Source organism: Saccopteryx bilineata, chromosome 3 (assembly GCF_036850765.1).
Source record: "Saccopteryx bilineata isolate mSacBil1 chromosome 3, mSacBil1_pri_phased_curated, whole genome shotgun sequence".
Lineage (NCBI taxonomy): Eukaryota > Metazoa > Chordata > Mammalia > Chiroptera > Emballonuridae > Saccopteryx > Saccopteryx bilineata.
In genome coordinates, this window is record NC_089492.1 from 286749352 (window position 1) to 286768810 (window position 19459).

Sequence of the window (19459 nt, forward strand, 5' to 3'; positions counted from 1 at the left end):
GCCCTGGGGCCATGGCCTCGCCCCTTGCTCGAAGCGCCCAATGAACGTCCCCATGAGCCCCGCAGCTTCCGCCCCCTCAGCATTCAGCCCCGCCCCACTAGCCAATGTAACCAATGAGCGTCCCCACACGACCAGGGCCACGCCTCTCCATCAAGCCCTGTCCGGGCGCCCGGCCCTCCTCTGCCCCCTCCACTCTGCGGGGCGTTGCCGGAGCCGTGCCTCCGCCGCCCGCTCGGAGCCAGATGCCGCCCCCTTCTCCGATCCCTCCCCCGGCGGCCTGGCGCCTCCCTACCTCCCCGCCGCGGTGACTCACGGAGCGGGAGGCGGAGGCTGAGGTGGCCGATCCTGCTGCTGCTGCTGCTGCTTCTGGTGCTGCTGCTGCTGCCGCTGCCGCGGCTGCTTGGGGTCAGCGCGCCCCGGAACAGGCCGCTGCGCACCGCGCACGGACCAAAGTCCCCGCCGGCCCGGCCGGGTCGGGCGGCCCAGGTAAGCGCGGAGGACAGCCCACGCCGGTAGCACCCGGGCCCGCGCCGCGCCTGGGCTCGGGGAAGCCGCCGGCCCTTTGTCTCCCGGGGAGGGACCGCGGAGGGCACCCCCGATCCCGCTCGGACCCACCGGCTGAGCCCCCGGCGCGACGTCCTGGTCTGGGCCCGGCCTCCTCGCCCCGCCGGGCCGCCGCTGCATCCCGCCGCTCGCCCGCCCCCGCGGAAGACCACCCTGTAGGGTCCTCCCCTTCTCCTGGGGCGCGCCTCCACAGGTGTCCGAGCCACCCGCTCTGTCGCTCGCCTGACCGCGCCGGCATGGTTGTCATCGTCTGTCGGCGCTCTGGGTTCCGCGTCCTCTTGTCTCTTCCTTCACCTGAGCCCCACTCTCAGCATCCCGACCCTGGGTATAGAGCTCCTCCATATTGCCCCAAACTAAATGCTGCCCAGGTCTGGCCACTGGACTGCCCTTCGCCTTTCCAGTTTGGTTAAACTGTCGTTTCCCCATGCCACCTCTCTCTGTGTTCCTGGAAGGTACACATCGTAAGCACATGTCTCACCTGTATGGCCAGCTGTTACCTGAGCCTGCACAATTAACCACTTGGAGCCCAAGACTGCACTTCTCACCTCCTTTTCGTCACCCACACTGCCACCACCTTCCTTTTTCTTGAACCTGGTAACCAAAACACGGAGATCTGTTAGGCCCCTCAAGCCTCCCTCTCTCTTGTTCACTGAACTTGTCTAAGCAGTGCCTGCTGTCAGGATAGCCCCTGGGAAGGCCGAGGAGGCATCAAATCAAGAGTTTTATGAATAATAAGATGTGTGGCTTGCAGCACCTCCTATCTGAGGATCTAAGTACGTTATAGCTGTTAATTATTTTGTCTTCTGTCATTCAGAACTTGGGGAAGTGTACCCAGCTGACTGCTGGGTAAACTGAGGCACAGGGTGTGTTAATAAGGAACCTGGAGGCAAGTCAGAGTTTGTTCTGAGGTTGTTCCCAAGTGCCTTGACCCTTAGCTTCCTGCTATAACTGCCGGGTTCTAGTTCCTGTCTTTAGACCTAAACGATACTGAGCTTTTGGACAACTGAAGTATCCAGAGGTAGCAAATTTCTTCTGATTTAAAGCAGGACTTTGAATCATGAATAAAGGTGCCAGCTGTTAAATGCCACCATGTCATTCATGGTTTCCTGCTGGAGTTTGTGGTTGTGTAAATACAAGTTGCCTCTATGGGATGGAGATTCATCCCTTCAATAGTGAATGGCTACTGTGTGGCAGGCACTATGCCAAGCACAGGGGCTACAATGGTAAAGATAGACGCCGCCCCTGCCTTCCTGAGCTGGACGTTATAAAGAGGAGAGACTACACAAATAAGAAGACAAAATCATTTCCGTAGCGGTTAGTGCTATGAAAGTGGGAAGAATCAGTTTTGATTTTATTCCAAGCGCAGTTAGAGGCCATTGGAGGATTTTCAGCAGAGATCGTTCTGGCTGCTCTATCGTGACTGGATTGTAAGAAGCAAATGCAGAGGCAGGGATGCCGGTTGGGACACAGACTGTTGCAGCCGCCTGGCAAGAGGTGATGGAGGCTTGGGGGACCAGCATGGTAACAGTAAAAGTGCAGAGGTGGACCCAACCCACTCCCCTGGGAGAGGCTGAGAGCTGGAAGGAGAAGCTTCCGGGAACACCAACAGAGAGTTATGCATCTAGCAGAGAGTTTCTAGACCTGACCATGCTCAGCTTTAGCTCAGCAAACTTGACTCAGCACCTATGGTGAGCCAGGTACTGTGGGAGACTCCAGGGATTTTGTGGTTTTAAAAATCACTTAGAGGTGGAGAAAGGCAGAGCACAGTAGGCTTTGTTCCCACATCTAGCTGTGTTGTTTAAATGAGAGCATTCTTAGGTTCCTACAAGTTCGGTGACCATGAACTTGAACCATTAACCAGAATGAAACTTAATCTCCAGTCCGCTCCAAATCTGTACTATCAGAACATGTCAGAACTAGAGGACCTTGGTGGTTACGTAGGCCATCCCCTCTTTTATGGTTGGGCATCTGTGACCCCTACAGGCTGAATATTTATTTATTTCTTTACTTTTTTGTATTTTTCTGAAGTGAGAAGTGGGGGCAGGCAGACAGACAGGCTCTAGCATGCGCCCGACCAGGATTCACCCAGCATGTCCACCAGGGGGCGATGCTCTGCCCATCTGGGCCATTCCATTGCAACCAGAGCCATTCTAGCACCTGAGGCAGAGGCCATGGAGCCATCCTCAGTGCCCGGGCCAACTTTGCTCCAATGGAGCCTTGGCTGCGGGAGGGGATGAGAGAGATAGAGAGAAAGGAGAGGGGGAGGGGTGGAGAAGCAGATGGGCGCTTCTCCTGTGTGCCCTGGCCAGGAATCAAATCCAGGACTTCCACACGCCGGGCCGATGCTCTACTGCTGAGCGAACTGGCCAGAGCTTGAATAATTCTTGAAATTCTATAGCAGTTTGTACATTTCTTACAGCAGCGGCGGCTTTCTACCTCTGTTTCAGCTCCCCGTGTGCATGTATGACTCTAAGCTTTCTGAGGCCAGGATCTCTTCTGGGTTCATCTTTGCATCCCTCACCACACCTCAGTCAGTGTTCTGCACCAAAAGTAAACTCATCAAGTATTGATTGCTGTGCCTGCGTGTTTCCCAGCACCTAAAACTAGAAGCCAGAACCCTGATCCTTGTCCCTCCTTGTCTTTCCACCAGACCACACTTCCTTTCAGATTTCTCCGCATCCAGTGCACAACCCTGGTAAACCCAGCCGTCTCCATTTTGCTGAGCTCCCAGAACAGGGCAGCCCTTCCTTGGCGGGCCTGCTGTCTCTCCAGCCCTGCTTCCAAGAAACAGCTGCTGGAATTGGGTCTTGGTTCTGCCATTATGAGCTGTGTGACCTTCAGCAAGTAACTTAACCTCTCTGTGCCTCACTTTTCCCATTTGTAAAATAATAATACTTCCTTCTTGAAGTTGCTGGGAGGATTAAATTAAGTAATTACCTATCAGATGGTGAGAACAGCACTGAGCACTGAGTACCTGCTTGGTTGAAGTAGCAACTGTTATTTCACCATAATATATTTATCTTATCTCCCAAAGGAATTAGGAATTTAAGCTCTTTGTGGGCAGGTATCCTTCCTTCCTTCCTTCTTTCCTTCCTTCCTTCCTTCCTTCCTTCCTTCCTTCCTTCCTTCCTTCCTTCCTTCCTTCCCTACTATTCTACTATTATAGTTTAGTGCCTAAACTTCTTAGGCAATCAGTAAATATTTGTTAAATCGAGTGACCTATTAAGCACCTACTAAGTGCCATCACTGCTGTAGGAGCTGGGGATATAGCCAAGAACAAGATTGCAGGTACATTATCTGGTGAAGTTTGTATTGTAGGGGGTGAGATGGACGGTAAACGAGTAGACAAATGAATAGATAACCTAGAGTGGTAGGAAGAGATACAGGGAGAATAACACAGGACAAGGAGCTGGAGAGCGACTGGTATGGGTTCAAGGCATAACTTGAGCTAGCTCTGAGGAGATGACTTTGCAGGGAGGCCTGGTTGATGGACAGAGAGGACAGCAGGAGCGGGAGCAGTCACCCAGCAGGGCTGGAACGAGGTGGGTGAGGAGCTGGCAGGGGCTAGATCTGTGGCCACAGTGAGAAGTTTGGATTTTGCTCTTTAATTCTGAACAGTGGGAAGTCACTGCACAGGAGCTTTCCTTGGTGGTCCACGCTGGGATACAGAGCAGGACAGCAGGAAGAACAGTGAATGGGCTTTCCTTGTCTTGGGAAGGGTTTTGGAGGCCAGCAGTGTTGAGTTTATTCCTACCAGGTTCCTCATTTTTCTGGCCGAGGTACCTAGGAGATACGGGGCCATCGGCTAGGTTAGTGAAGGCGTTTGTATTTGCCTTTGTCCTGCATTCTCCACTAAGCCTTCTTCTCCCCCTGAGTACGTAAGTAGTTAGTGAACGTTTTTTTAGTTGAATGAATGAGCATTGCCAGCTCTTAGCATCCTGTCCTATACAGGGGCATGTCCTGTTCTCTGCTCATCTTTGCATGAGTTTAAGCTTCTTTTTTTTGTATTTTTCTGAAGTGAGAAGTGGTGTGTATGTGTGGGGGGGGGCGGTAGAGGCAGACAGACAGACTCCTGCATGCCCCCGACATGTGCCTGACCAGGATCCACCCGGCATGCCCACCAGAGAGATGCTCGGCCCATCTGGAGCGTTGCTCTGTTGCAACCAGAGCCATTCTAGCACCTGAGGCGGAGGCCATGGAGCCATCCTCAGCGCCCGGGCCAACTTTGCTCCAGTGGAGCCTTGGCTGCAGGAGGGGAAGAGAGAGATAGAGAGAACGGACAGGGGGAAGGGTAGAGAAGCAGATGGGTGCTTCTCCTGTGTGCCCTGGCCGGGAATCGAACCCAGGACTTCCACATGCTGGACCAATGCTGTACCACTGAGCCAACCAGCTAGGGCCTGGGTTTAAGCTTCTTATCTCGGCTTTAACTCCAAAGTAACCTTGGAGTTTTGCTATTATTCTTTATATGTGCACCAAGAACACCCACACACAAATATGTCACAGTGTCTATGTTGGCAGTATACCAAGATTGACTGGGCAGCTTTTCTTCCCTCCAACCCCCCACACCCTTCTCTACCAGTCTCCTGCTGAGTACCACCAGGACCTCTGTAGAGGGTCGGGCCACACTGTTACTGGTCACTAGGTCAGGAACACTGTGCTACCCAGAAAGCATAGGCTATCTTCAGTCTGGGCTGAGTGGCGCTGGGAAGCCCGGCAGAGCACTCAGAGAAATGGCATTTCAAACCCTGGGCTTCAGCTCACCCGGAATCTGGAGTTGTCCTCCTTAGACTGGTACAGTTGGCCAGCTTTTCACATCCTCACTCAGGCATCCCCTTGTCAGTCAGTGTCCACGATGCCACTTGCTCTTAACCTTGAGAGACCAACAGGAGCTGGTGGAACTCAAGCAGAATTTTTGTGTTGTAAGTCACTTTCAGGGTCCTGGGCATTACATTGGCAGGATCCGAAGTGCCTGTTAGTCATGTGTCGTCTGTAGCCTTGTAAAAACTAAACAGAGTGGGTGCGACCTCTTTCTCATGTAACTGGTTTTTTAATTACAAGAGTGATATGTGCTCATTTAGAAAATGAAAAAATGAATGATAATTCACATACATTGTCCCATTTAATCCTCACAGTAGCTTCTGAGACACACACACACCATTGTTACCATTTTACATATTCAGAAGCTGGACCCGGAAAGGTTAAGTAACTTGACTGAAGTCAAGCTAGTTGGGAACAGAGTCAAGATTCACACCAAGGAAATGTTTACGGCTCCTGAGTGTGAACTCTGAGCCCCATATTAGATACTACTGCTTCTCAGCAGAAACAATAGAGAAGAAAAAAAAATCTCTCTTAAGCCCAGCTGGGTGGCATTGTTAGGGTTCAGAGTTAGCTCACTGGCGCTGCAAAGAGTTAGAATCCTACGCCCTTTCTCTTCTGACCTTGGGCAAGCTAATTAACCTCCCTTTGCCTTACTTTCCCCAACTGTAAATGGGGATAATGATACCTGTACCTTCATAGCTCGCAGGGGCATTATGATGTTTGAGCCAAAGTGCTTTTGAACTTCTTTTATGAAAGGGAGCTGACACCAACTGCTGCACTCAGTTATTAAAGACCTATTACGCCCGGATCCTCTATGAAGCCTCATTAAAAGGGGAAGACAATAGTCCACAGAGGCATGGCTGGACCAAAGCATTGTTTTTCTCCTTCCAAAGTTTCTTACCGATTGAGGGGCATGAATGTTTCTCCATTCATCGTGGTCATGTTGTACTGTATAAGCTTCTGTAAGCAGGTGTGTGTACCACGCATCATAACATGCTTAAGGACCACTGATAGGAGGGCAGAGAGGGGGTTAAAGGGCTTGGGTTCTAATCCTGCCTAGGATGTTTTTATGACAGAAGCCAAGAACACAGAGATACTAAGAAGTGATGGCTGTTGTCCATTTGTCCTTTCTTCCTCCCCACCCCCTGTCTCATGATTCATTAATTCAGTTAATAAATATTTACTGAGCTTTTATTACAATCTGGGCCCCGCCGGGAATTCTGTGGTGAGCAGGGTAAATAGAATTCTTCTCTTACAGTCAGTCTATGGCCAGGAGGCTCATTATCTAGTTGGAGTGCTGTGAATAAAGACAAAAACATATCTGTGAGAGTTTTGAACTCACAGGGAGAGAATTAGGGTATAATTTCCAGATGCACTCATCGCCCCCGGGGTATGTGCCCGGGGAGGGCATTAAAGTGGAGGGCTGGGTTTGGCTTTTCAGAAGAGCAAGGGAAGAGTTAATAGATTAGAGCCCTTCTGTGCCACAGGGAACAAAAACTGTTCTTGCTCTGGGCATCTTTAGAAGCAATTAGCACCAAGTGGCAGTGTTTAGTAAGAACTTCATTTCCACTTAGGGTTTTAACCTTTTATTACTGGAGTTCAAGTCAGGAAGAGTTCAAGATCGTGGTGGTGGGCTCTTTCCAAAGTGTTTTGAAGTCATGCCGCCAATCTCGTGTCTTTCTTATGAAATGAGGACCAGATCTTATCTCCCTAGAATGTTGTCTCAGCCTGATAGGTCTCCCTCTGCCAGCCTTGAAAAACGGGCACATGGCAGCAGGAAGGCTCTGGGCTAGCTGCTCGGTGCTCTCCGGCATGGCCACGGAGTTCCTAAGAGAACTGACCCTGTGGACGCCTGTGTCCTCGAGCACCTGTTTGGGGTCAATATATGCAGAGTGGGGTGGGGGAAGGTTCTTTCTTCCCTGAGTCTGCCCAGCACCAGGCCTTAGGGTTCCTTCACAGTGCAGGGTCATTTATGAGAAAGCACACAGTGTTCCTGTCCCCCTGCAGCCAGGGCTTGGGTGGAGAGGGCAAAGGGCTGGCAGAGCATCTGCCCACAGTCGGGGTGAGAGGAAGGTGCCAGGACAGGGTGGTGTCCTCCTGGGTGATAGAACTTTCACCCAGTCCCTGACATGTCACTGCATTCCTGATGCTAATCAGTTGCCCCCTCAGTCCAGGGGACCCCAGAGTCATCCACAGCCGAGCAGGAGGAAATGGCTGGCTCGGCAAGGATGCCAGGTCACTCAGTGTCTCTGGACTTCTCCAAGTGTGGTTGGAGCCCACAGGGACGCCAGTTCAGCCGGGAGAACGTGACCCACTTTCATATCCTCTCCCACGTGGAGAGCTGGGTGGGAGGCTTTTGGAGACCAGCTCCAATTAAGTTTTTTTCAGGCCTGAGTATCTCCTGAGTATCCAACCCACATGTTTCCTGCCGTGGAATTCTGTGGTCTGTGTCCCTGAACTGAAACAACTGAGACAGATGAAGTTACCGCCTCGTTCTGCAGTCCTGGATTCTGCGAGCAGAGCTTCCTGTGGTTCAGGGTCCCTTGTGGGTTCAGACACCTCTCACTATGTGAACCCACCCTGTTCTTCCTGCTAAAGCGCCAGGCAAACCAGGGGCTCAGGTTCCAAGGAGATGTGCTACCCTTGACCTCCCTGCCCAGACTCAGGCCTCTCAGCCCCGGGCAGCCCTGGCTTCCAGCAGACCCGTCCTGAGCCGCAGATGTTCTGGGGGAATGTGAACTGCAACGCGTTCAGGGCCCTCTAGGTTTCTTCCATTCTCTGCAGGTAGAGGACATTTGAATGATTTTCCACTTGTAATTTTATGTTTCTCCTGGTGTGGCTGGGGGTGGAGGAAGCCTGATTTAATCCACGAAGCTGTGAGGACTGCCAAGGTGACTTGGGGATTGTAAGCTGGTGAAGTGGTGGTTCTGAGCCCCTGAACGAGCCAACTTATTTACAAAGGAAGGAGCAAAAGGTGGGGTCGGGACACAGCTAAGGTGATCTCCGGCTCGGCTGTGACCTCAGACCTGTGTGAGCTTCCTAGCAGGCAGAGGCTGCTCAGCGACACCCCACCGCCGCCATGTGTGTCCCCACTGCCCACTGGCTTTTCATGTCACTTGGTATTCCTATGGCCAGTTGTTGGAGTTGTAAGAAACCAGGGTGCCAGTGGTTTTTAGGAGGGCATGGTGGGGCTTATAGGCCAGCAGGCCGGCTGTGGGGTGTCTGTCTAGGACCCCGACTTTGCTTTCCTTCACGGAGCAGTCTCTGGAGCCATGTGGGACCCAATGGAGTGGAATTGGCCAGACGAGTGTCCTTCCTCCCACTTGGGGTGAAGCTGCCGCCAGCTGAGAGGCAGCATGTGCCCCTCACCTTACATTTGCTTCAGGTATTGGCTACCCTCCCTCGCTTTCTAGCTCCTGGAAGAGGCCCGTGAGCAGTAATGGTGGGGCCTGATGCTCAACCCCGGGCACCACACTGGACTGGCTGGACCCTCCGGAGGAAGAGTTCTCTTTGTTCTTGTATTCTGACACCATCCTACTTCCTTTAAAACAGGGGTCCCCAAACTTTTTACACAGGGGGCCAGTTCACTGTCCCTCAGACCGTTGGAGGGCCGGACTAAAAAAAAAAACTATGAACAAATCACTATGCACACTGCACATATCTTATTTTAAAGTAAAAAAAAACAAAATGGGAACGAATACAATATTTAAAATAAAGAACAAGTAAATTTAAATCAACAAACTGACCGGTATTTCAATGGGAACTATGCTCCTCTCACTGACCACCAATGAAAGAGGTGCCCTTTCCGGAAGTGTGGCGGGGGCCGGATAAATGGCCTCAGGGGGCCGCATGTGGCCCTCAGGCTGTAGTTTGGGGACCCCTGCTTTAAAATAAAATTTAAAAATCCTTTTTTTGAGTAGATAATATGTATACATAGTACAGAATTCAAAAGACTATATGGTGAAAACTATGTCTTCCTCTTCCCTGGATTCCCATTCCTGAAAGAAGCCATGGTTAGCCATCTTGTGCTTCTCAGCCAGAGACATTCTCCATATGTACAAGTACACATGCACACGTGTGACCACACACAGGCCTGACACGCACTATTTTTAATACTGTAATACAATGTTCTGCACCTTACTTTTTTCACTCCAGAATAAATACCAGAATTCTCCATTCCACCACCACCACCATTCGGCTAATACCTCTTGAGCATTTCCTGTGTGCTGGCTGTTGTTAAAAGTGCTTTACTGCCCTGGCCGGTTGGCTCAGCGGTAGAGCGTCGGCCTAGCGTGCAGAGGACCCGGGTTCGATTCCCGGCCAGGGCACATAGGAGAAGCGCCCATTTGCTTCTCCACCCCTCCGCCGCGCCTTCCTCTCTGTCTCTCTCTTCCCCTCCCGCAGCCAAGGCTCCATTGGAGCAAAGATGGCCCAGGCGCTGGGGATGGCTCTGTGGCCTCTGCCCCAGGCGCTAGAGAGGCTCTGGTTGCAACATGGCGACGCCCAGGATGGTCGCAACATGGTGACGCCCAGGATGGGCAGAGCATCACCCCCTGGTGGGCAGAGCATCGCCCCCTGGTGGGCGTGCCAGGTGGATCCCGGTCGGGCGCATGCGGGAGTCTGTCTGACTGTCTCTCCCTGTTTCCAGCTTCAGAAAAATGCAAAAAAAAAAAAGTGCTTTACTTATTCTCAACTCATTCATGCCTCACAACAACCGTATGATTGCCTGACTAGGCGGTGGCTCAGTGGATGGAGCATCGACCTGGGACACTGAGGACCCACACTTAAAACCCTCCCTGTGGTTGCAGGCTTGAGTGCTGGCTCATCCGGCTTGAGTGTGGTCTCACCAGCTTCAGCGTGGGCTTGCTGGCTTGAGTGTGGGATCATAGACATGACCCCATGGTCTCTGGCTTGAGCCTAAAGGTTGCTGGCTTGAGCCCAAGGTTTCTGGCTTGAGCTCAAGGTTGCTGGCTTGAATAAGGGGTCACTGGCTTGGCTGGAGCCCCCCAGTCAAGATACACATGAGAGAGCAATCAGTGAACAACTAAGGTGCTTCAACTATGAGTTGATGCTTATCTCCCTCCTTTCCTGTTTGTCCCCTGTCTGTCCCTTTCTCTGTTCTTCGCTAAAAATAAAAACAAACAAAAAAATCCAATGACTAAGGACTGTTATTGTTGACAGTTTGCAGATGAGTAAACTGAGGCGCAGAGAAGTTTTTGTCTAAGGTCATTTAGAACTACCTATGTCACTCATTTTAATGGTTCTATGGCATTCTTTTGGTAGGTTATATTTTAATTTCTTTTTAAAACTAGTCCCCTGTTGGTGAACATTTAATCTTTCTGTCTTTTGTTACTATTAACAAGGAATATTCTTCGACATATATTTTTGTGCATTTGTATAAGTATATCTACAGGATAAATTGCTGGAAGCTGACTTATTAGAGCAAAGGGTACTGCTTCAATTTTTAGTATTGCAAACTGCCCTTCATGGTGATACTAACATTTTATATATCCACTATAATTGCATAATAATACCTGTTTCCCTCATACCTGGGCAGAAGCTATTATCACTTCTAGGTTTTATTTCATGCTCTTCTTCTCCCACTGTTTTCTTTCTTTATTTTCTTCTAATATACTCAATCTTTCTTCTTTTTTTTAATTTAAATTTTTATTTTATTTATTCATTTTTTTAGAGAGGAGAGAGGGAGAGAGAGAGACAGAGAGAGAGAGAGAGAGAGAGAGAGAAAGGAGAGAGAGACAGGGGGAAGGAGCTGGAAGCATCAACTCCCATATGTGCCTTGACCAGGCAAGCCCAGAGTTTCGAACCTGCGACCTCAGCGTTTCCAGGTCGACGCTTTATCCACTGTGCCACCATAGGTCAAGCCTGTATTCTTCTGAAGCTGGAAACGGGGAGGCAGTCAGACTCCCGCATGCGCCTGACCGGGATCCACCCGGCACGCCCACCAGGGGGCGATGCTCTGCCCATCGGGGGCGTCGCTCTGTCCCGACCAGAGCCACTCTAGTGCCTGGGGCAGAGGCCAAGGAGCCATCCCCAGCGCCCGGGCCATCTTTGCTCCAATGGAGCTTCTGCTGCGGGAGGGGAAGAGAGAGACAGAGAGGAAGGAGAGGGGGAGGGGTGGAGAAGCAGATGGGCCCTGGCCGGGAATCGAACCGGGACTTCCGCACACCAGGCCGATGCTCTACCACTGAGCCAACAGGCCAGGGCAATCTTTCTTCTTTTCATTGAAAAATTTGCTCCAGCCCCACCTGTAATGATGCAGTAGATAAAGCATCAATCTGGAATGCTGAGGTTGCCGGTTTGAGACCCTGGGCTTGCCTGGTCAAGGTGCATATGGGAGTTGATGCTTCCTGCTCCTCCCCCCTTCTCTCTCTCTCTCTCTGTCTCTAAAATGAATAAAGTCTTTTTTTTTTTTTTTGTATTTTTTTCTGAAGCTAGAAACGAGGAGAGACAGTCAGACAGATTCCTGCATGCGCCCGACCGGGATCCACCCAGCACGCCCACCAGGGGCGACGCTCTGCCCACCGGGGGGCGATGCTCTGCCCCTCTGGGGCGTCGCTCTGTTGCGACCAGAGCCACTCCAGTGCCTGGGGCAGAGGCCAAGGAGCCATCCCCAGCGCCCGGGTCATCTTTGCTCCAATGGAGCCTTGGCTGCGGGAGGGGAAGAGAGAGACAGAGAGGAAGGAGAGGGGGAGGGGCGGAGAAGCAGATGGGCACCCCTCCTGTGTGCCCCAGCCGGGAATCGAACCTGGGACCTCAGCATGCCAGGCCGACGCTCTACCACTGAGCCAACCGGCCAGGGCTAAAATGAATAAAGTCTTAAAAATAAAAATAAATAAATAAAATTTGCTTCTACCTGACCAGTGGTGGCACAGCAGATAGAGCGTTGACCTGGTTTGCTGAGGTCCCAGGTTTGAAACCCTGAGGTCACAGCTTGAGCGTGGGATCATCGACATGATCTGATGGTTGCTGGCTTGAAGCCCAAGTTCTCTGACTTGAGCAAGAGATCACTTGCTCTGTGGTAGACACAGCCCGCCCCTGTCAAGGCACATATGAGAAGGAATCCATAAACAACTAAAGTGACGCAACTACGAGTTGATGCTTCTCATCTCTCTCCCTTCCTGACTGTCTGTCTGTCTTTCTTGCTAAAAAGAAAAAGAATTTGCTCTATAACCTAGGCATCAAACCCAGCATTGTATGATTCCAGTGATACACTGACAACGGCTCGTGCAGTTTCTTGCCATATTGTTTAACGTTACTCTAATTCTGAGGAACAATTAAACAAATCCATGTGTGGGTCATCCTAAAGACATGGTCTCTTAAAAAATGTTAATGTTGTGATAAACAAAGAAAAACTGGTGAACCAGTCTAGGTGAAAGGAGGTGAAAGAGCACAGGAACCGAATGCCATTGAGATCCTTCATTGGATCTCAGAATAAACACCAGTAAAGGCCAAAGAGAGGCCTGAGGCTGGGGAACCTGGATGTGGGTTGTACAGGGGAGACTACTGCTGGGTCCATGTTAAAGTCCTCCGGGGTGAAAATAGTTCTGTAGGAGAATGGCCTTGGGAGATACATAATGAGACACTTAGCAAAGAATTGTGACATCTGCAACTTACCTTTGAATGGGGCGGGGGGGGGGGGGGGGGAGCCGAGGTCCCCTCATCCCCTCATCCCCTCATCCCCTCATCCCCTCACACCCTCACACCCTCACACCCTCACACCCTCACACCCACACGGTGGAGAGGAGAAGACAAACAAGGCACAACGTTAGCCCCAGGGATTCTAGGCACAGGCATTGGGATGGTCCTTGTGTTGTTCTTTCAGCTTTCCTGTGGCTTTGAAGTTTTTCAAAATAAAAAGGTGAGGAGGAAAAAAAACTGCTTTGTTCCATCTGGAATTTATTTTGGTTTTGGTCCTCTCGGCAGTGCCTGGCTCTCTGAGGTTATTGTCCTGGATTTCTGGTTTCTTGCCCTTCTTTCATAGCATGCACCATGGTCTGTTTCTCTTCTTCTCAGGAATTTCTATTTTGGGTGAGCTCTTCTTTTTTGGACTTGGAGGATGTTATGATCCAGTATCTCTCTGGCAGGTAAGAACTGGTGTGCATCAGTGCCTGTATTTTTGTTTCGTTTTGTTTTATCATTGTGTTATGTGTTCCAAATAAGTTTGCAAGGAAGTTCTGTTCTCTGAGACTTGGACCAAGTCGTCATCCTCAGGTATACCGTCATGCTCACGTGTAGTAGAGTTAACCTCGCTCTCAGCAAGCCTCGGGTAAGCCCTTCCTCTCAGGTAAGAGCTTTGGCACGAGGTCAGGCTCTGCTTGGGTTCTGTGGATGTGGGCTTATAAGACCCCTAGGCTTCATTTTAGGAACTGTCACAGTCTTGGGTGAGTTGTTGGCCTGTAAAACCAGGAGTCTTTTTGCCAGGGAGTGCTAACAGGCCACTCTGGCCAGATCTTCTGCTGCCTTGTCATGGCTCGGTGACTAATGGCTTTGTGGCTTTGGGAACAGGTATGTCATTACAAATGGATGCTAGGGATTTGGCTCCTGAACTGGGTTCTCTGGTTGTGCCTAGTCTGGGTGTTTGTGCCCACACCCATTGGGAATGGGGACGGCTTCTTGGAGCCTCACACGAGCCCCTGTGGCCTCTGTTCCTTTTGTACCCATGAGACTGAGCTTTCCACGGTGGCGTCCCTGAGCAAACCAACCAGGTACCAGTGCATGGATTCCTGTGTATTCCCCTCTCCGCAGAGCAGCATGTGGTTTTTCTCTGGTCTTCCCTCACCTCACCTCCTGCCGCCACTGTCCTTGCCTTCAGACTGGAGAAGTCTGGTGACCCCTCAGGACTGCCTGTCCTTGTGCTGTTTCCCCCAGTGAGTTAAGGAATAAACACATGTAGATTCTTGAGTTGTCTTTGTTTAAAATATTTTTGACTCTGATCATGAGCTTGGTCAGCATTTAGGAAGGAAGGAAACTGAGTCTCCAGCCGCCTTGTAGAGGAAGTTTCCTCCTTCTTGGATTATTTTTGTTGGGAGGGAGCTGGCGGGAAAGAGGGAAGGTCCAGGCCTGGGCAGTAGGGCACAGCAGTTATCCAAGCGGGGGGTGGGGGGCTCATGATGGTGCAGGTGTGATGAGTCCTTGCAATGTGTAGCAATGGTATGGGTCTTTTTTGAAGCAAACAAACATTTCTTTATTCTTATGCAAAATAGCCCATACCTGTATGCGGAAAACCTATAGGAAGAGGAGGCACTAACTCTAAAACCTACTTTTAGAAGAGTTTATAGAAGTTTCAGCCCAGAAACCACACCGAGAGCCTGTCAGCTGGATCCCGAGGACAGCCATCCCTGGAGCTGGACAGTGAGCCAGGGTCTAGCTCTGGAGGCGAGTGGGGGCCGACTCTGGGTGCAGGCACCATGGGCTGAGCTCTGCAGGCAACCTGGCTGGTTTAATGACCTACTTTTTTACACTGGGAAGCCAGGGGCCTTTCTGGCTCTGGGACTCCGAAGGCCATGGTGGACCAGGATCAGGAGGCTTATTTATCTGACCCAATTCTAGGAGACTTTGAGGGAGGGGATAAATGGAGGGAGATTGGGCGCAGTGGGGAGGGCTGGGATCCCTGGGCAGGCTGGCCTGCCTCTAGGCACTGGGAGGGCTGGGCCGGCCATGCCTGAGCCTGCCTCCGAGAACAAGGCTTGTCCCTCTGAGAACAAGGTCAGTGTGAACGTGTCCGTACGGCTGTTAATGAAGGGACCTTCTACAGCTCCTGATAAATAAATAGACTGTGTTGCTTTCTCCCTTCCTCTTTAAAGACAAACCAATAAACTTTAAAATTTCCCAATGTAATTAAAATTTTAAATGGCGACCTTGCAAGATTTGATATATCTTTGGGCAGCAGGGTTGACAGTGCCTCTATAGGCTGAAATGAACATTCTGGCGTCCTTCTCTGGAGGTGACCCAAGGTCTTAAAATCTCCTGACCAGGCTCCTTCCCTGGAATTATTAGGCCTGGAACTAACTGACCCTTCCAGCCTCACGTTGATTTCACCTAACTCCCTGAGAACACTGACCAGCAGTGCACACTGAGTTTTCCTTTGGTGATGGTGGTGGTGGGGGGGTTGCCCTCATGCTGGGGCACCTCAGATGCTAACCTAGGTCACAGGAGGGTCCTGCCACCAGCTTGCATGGGGGGAGGGTTTGTGACACTGCCGAGTCCTGAGCCCATGAAAGTGGTGCAGCTTGGGAGCCTCCTGCTTGGGGTAGGGGATGGTACTTTCATCCACTTGAGAGCTGAGGGTTCCAGCCCTTATATTCACTTATAAATAGACAGAGCCTCTGGAGTCTGCATTACCCAGACCTGTGGAACCTGCCAGAGGCCGAAGGTCTTGAGCCAGACTGAATCAGAGGCCCATCCGGAGCCGGATTTTGTAGGCGAGATGGTTCCTGACTTCAGGTCTCAGGCTCCCCCTTGGCCAGGTTTCAAGGCTCCAGCTGTTCTCTGGGAAGAAAAAAGAATCTCTTTTTAAAGTAGGTCAAAAGATGCCTTTCCTTTCTTCTGCCATTGTTCCCTACTGTGTGGAGATAAAACCCACCTGCATGTCCCTTGGTCAGAACTCTGGAGCCTAACGACCAGCCCAGGATGGGGAGTGCCCGGCCGCAGCCACAGAAACTTCCTCCGGCTCCACGTCCCTTCCTGTTTGCATTGTTCTCAGAGCCGGCAGAGTTGGCCGCCAGGTGCTCTTTCTTAGCTGTAAAAGGGTGGGTTTCACCCAATTCAGGACTCTAAGAGACAGTGGAATCTGGGTGACCTTTTCTACAAGTCAGGCCAATACCATAGACCAGTTTTTAAAGCCGAAGTTCTAAACAAATGCCTCGTACCAATCCAGTCCTGTCAACATTCTGAAGCACGTACAGACAGGTTCCTGCAGTCCCTCTGTGTTAGCTCCTCTGAGGTAAGGACATTCCAAGGCCAGGAGGTGTCCCCGTGGTCCCCGGGGAATCTGACACATCTGTGACCACAACACTGCTTCATCCGCCAGATTCTTCAGCACAAAGTCCTGCAGGCTTTCCAAGAGGCCCCCAAAGTATTGGAGACCTGAAAAAAATGTACCAGCTCCCTCTATGCTTATGAGTTATATGAGAATTATATGTAATGAGATGTGGTCCACTTTTATCTGTCTCTGAGAGTAGGGCTGCCTGGGGCCTCTGAAGGCCTTCAGACCAGCCTGTGGCCTGCCCTCATTGGGCTTCCCGTTTAAGTTGGGGACAGATATTGCAGACACCCAGGTCCCATGTCAAGGTGCTACTTAGAGTGGAGGAAATTTGGGTGGTTGTGCAAACACAGGCTTCAAGGTACCCAGGGAAGGTAACACTAGAACAGTGAGCAGTCTATAGGGAAGGGCGTTCTAAGCCCAGGGAACAGCAGATGCGAAGGCCCAGAGGGGTTGAGGAGCCTGGGGCAGTTGGTTACTCTGAGGTGACCACTGAGCCGGGTTTCTCTCCCTCCGTGCTATGGATTTGGGAGCCAGACAGCTCCTTGTTGTGGGGCTGTCCTATGAATTGTAGGATGTTTAGCAACATCCCTGGCCCCTAACCAGTAGCATCCTCCCAGTTATGACAGTCAGAAATGTCTCAGGCATTGCCAAATGCCCCCTACTGAGTTCTATGGCCATGCAGGGAGTGTAGTGGACAGCCAGGATCTGACTGCCTGCCCCCGCACCAGTGCAAAGTGGAGGGAGCCCTTTCACCTCGCTTTCTTGTCCAGTATGCAGGTCCCGCAGGAGCCATTGGGTGCATGTGATGCGTCTGTGGTGCCGTGTGCAAGTGTGGCCCATGGGGCTCCCTCTCTGAGAGGGAGTCACACCTCGCAAAGCAGGATGCAGCGCTGGCCCTCACGTGCCTCCAGGTGCCCCCTTCTGGCCTCCCTCGTTTTCTGTGTAGATACCTTCCCCATGGTCATCAGAACAGCTGGGCAAGGTGGCCACGGCCTGGTTGTTATTGGGACGTTTTGAATCAGATCAGGTGGATCTTATTCTAATGCTTGAAGAACCTTCGTGGAAGGGCCTTCTTCACAGTGATTCACACCTAGAACAGTATTTAGGGCGTTGCTGCGAAGGGGAAGGTCAAAGCTGTGAGGGCAGCTCCAGGGTAACTGTTGAGAGTTCTGGAATCAGTCCTTGGCTAGCAGACCTGCAGCCAGAGAGAAGAAGGGCCTGTCTATACTTGGGCTTCACAGCTGCTCCGCACTCATAAAGGGCCATCCCGCATCTGTGGGGTGACTGGGTGGGTCACAGATAATTCCACGTACATCGGGCCATCAGGGAGCAACTGCAGGCCTCTCCTGCTGGCCTCCTTGCTCCCTGGTGGCTTTTTAATATTTCTCTGACTTTTGATTTAAAATCCACAGAGAAATAGAACAGCCCTATCTTTGTCTTGTATCTGCATTCACTAGTGTGAACCTTTCGCTGTATTGGTTCACATTCTGTCTCTAGGCACATTCACACACGTGCACACTTACCCTTTTTTTCCTGAACCATTTGAGAGTCAGTTGCAAGCATTGAGGCATTTCACCCTTAAATACTTCAGCCTGTGTCTCTTAAGAACCTGAATGGCTCATCTGACCAGGCAGTGGCACAGTGGATAGATTGTTGGACTGAGATGCAGAGGACTCAGGATTGAAACCCCTGGTCGCCGGCTTGAGCATGGGCTCACCAGCTTGAGTGAGGGGTCGCTGGCTTGATCATGGGATCACAGACATAATCCCATGGGCGCTGGCTTGAGCCCAGGGTCGCTGGTTTTAGCAAGGGGTCACTTGCTCTGCTGTAGCCCCCCCCCAGTCAAGGCACATATGAGAAAGCAACAACTAAGGTGCTGCAATGAAGAATTGATGCTTCTCATCTCTCTTCCTGTCTGTCCCTATCTGTCCCTCTCTCTATCTGTCTCTCTCTGTTTCTGTCAAAAAACAAACAAACAAACAAAAGAACCTGATGGCTCTATTGGTTAGGTTAGGGTGTCATCTTTTTTTTTTTTTTTGTATTTTTCTGAAGCTGGAAACGGGGAGAGACAGTCAGACAGACTCCCGCATGCGCCCAACCAGGATCCACCCGGCATGCCCACCAGGGGCGATGCTCTGCCCAACAGGGGGTGATGCTCTGCCCCTCTGGGGCGTCGCTCTGTTGCGACCAGAGCCACTCTAGCGCCTGGGGCAGAGGCCAAGGAGCCATCCCTGCTCCAATGGAGCCTCGGCTGCGGGAGGGGAAGAGAGAGACAGAGAGGAAGGAGAGGGGGAGGGGTGGAGAAGCAGATGGGCGCTTCTCCTGTGTGCCCTGGCTGGGAACCAAACCCGGGACTTCTGCACGCCAGGCTGACGCTCTACCACTGAGCCAACCGGCCAGGGCCAGGGTGTCATCTTAATAGGCAGAGGCTGCTGGTTCAATCCCCAGTCAGGCACACACAGGAACAGATCGATGTTTCTGTTTCTGTCTCTCCCTTTTTCTCTCTCTAAAATCAATTAAAAAAAAAAAAAGAACTAGGATATTTTCTAACATAATCATTATACTCAACACATAGAACTGATACAATACTCTTATCTAATAAATACTCCCTATTAAACTTTCTGCAGTTGCCCAGGATTGGCCTTTATTCTTTTTTTTTTTTACAGGGACAGAGAGAGAGAGTCAGAGAGAGGGATAGACAGGGACAGACAGACAGGAATGGAGAGAGATGAGAAGCATCAATTATTAGTTTTTCGTTGCGATACCTTAGTTGTTCATTGATTGCTTTCTCATTTGTGCCTTGACCGCGGGCCTTCAGCAGACCGAGTAACCCCTTGCTCGAGCCAGTGACCTTGGGTCCAAGCTGGTGAGCTTTTGCTCAAACCAGGTGAGCCCGCGCTCAAGCTGGTGACCTTGGGGTCTAGAACCTGGGTCCTCCGCATCCCAGTTTGACGCTCTATCCACTGCGCCACCGCCTGGTCAGGCCAGGATTGGCCTTTATGACTCTTTCCCTTTCCCCCTTCCTGGATCCCATCAATGACCAGTCAGTGTACCTAGTTGTTATGCTGCCTC

At 51.2% G+C, this 19459-nt stretch overlaps 1 protein-coding gene across 2 annotated transcripts in view; it reads left to right on the plus strand.

Annotated features, from left to right (window-relative positions):
• Positions 1 to 270: 270 nt before the first annotated feature.
• CTNNBIP1 (catenin beta interacting protein 1) overlaps positions 271 to 19459 on the plus strand; it is a 57199-nt gene continuing 38010 nt past the window's right edge. The window contains exon 1 of one of the 2 annotated variants that reach the window (XM_066270499.1): positions 271 to 486. The gene's annotated coding sequence lies outside the window, so the exon portion shown is untranslated. Of the gene's footprint in view, positions 487 to 13463; positions 13488 to 19459 lie in introns of those variants that run through there. The other variant, XM_066270500.1, reaches the window with a different exon arrangement.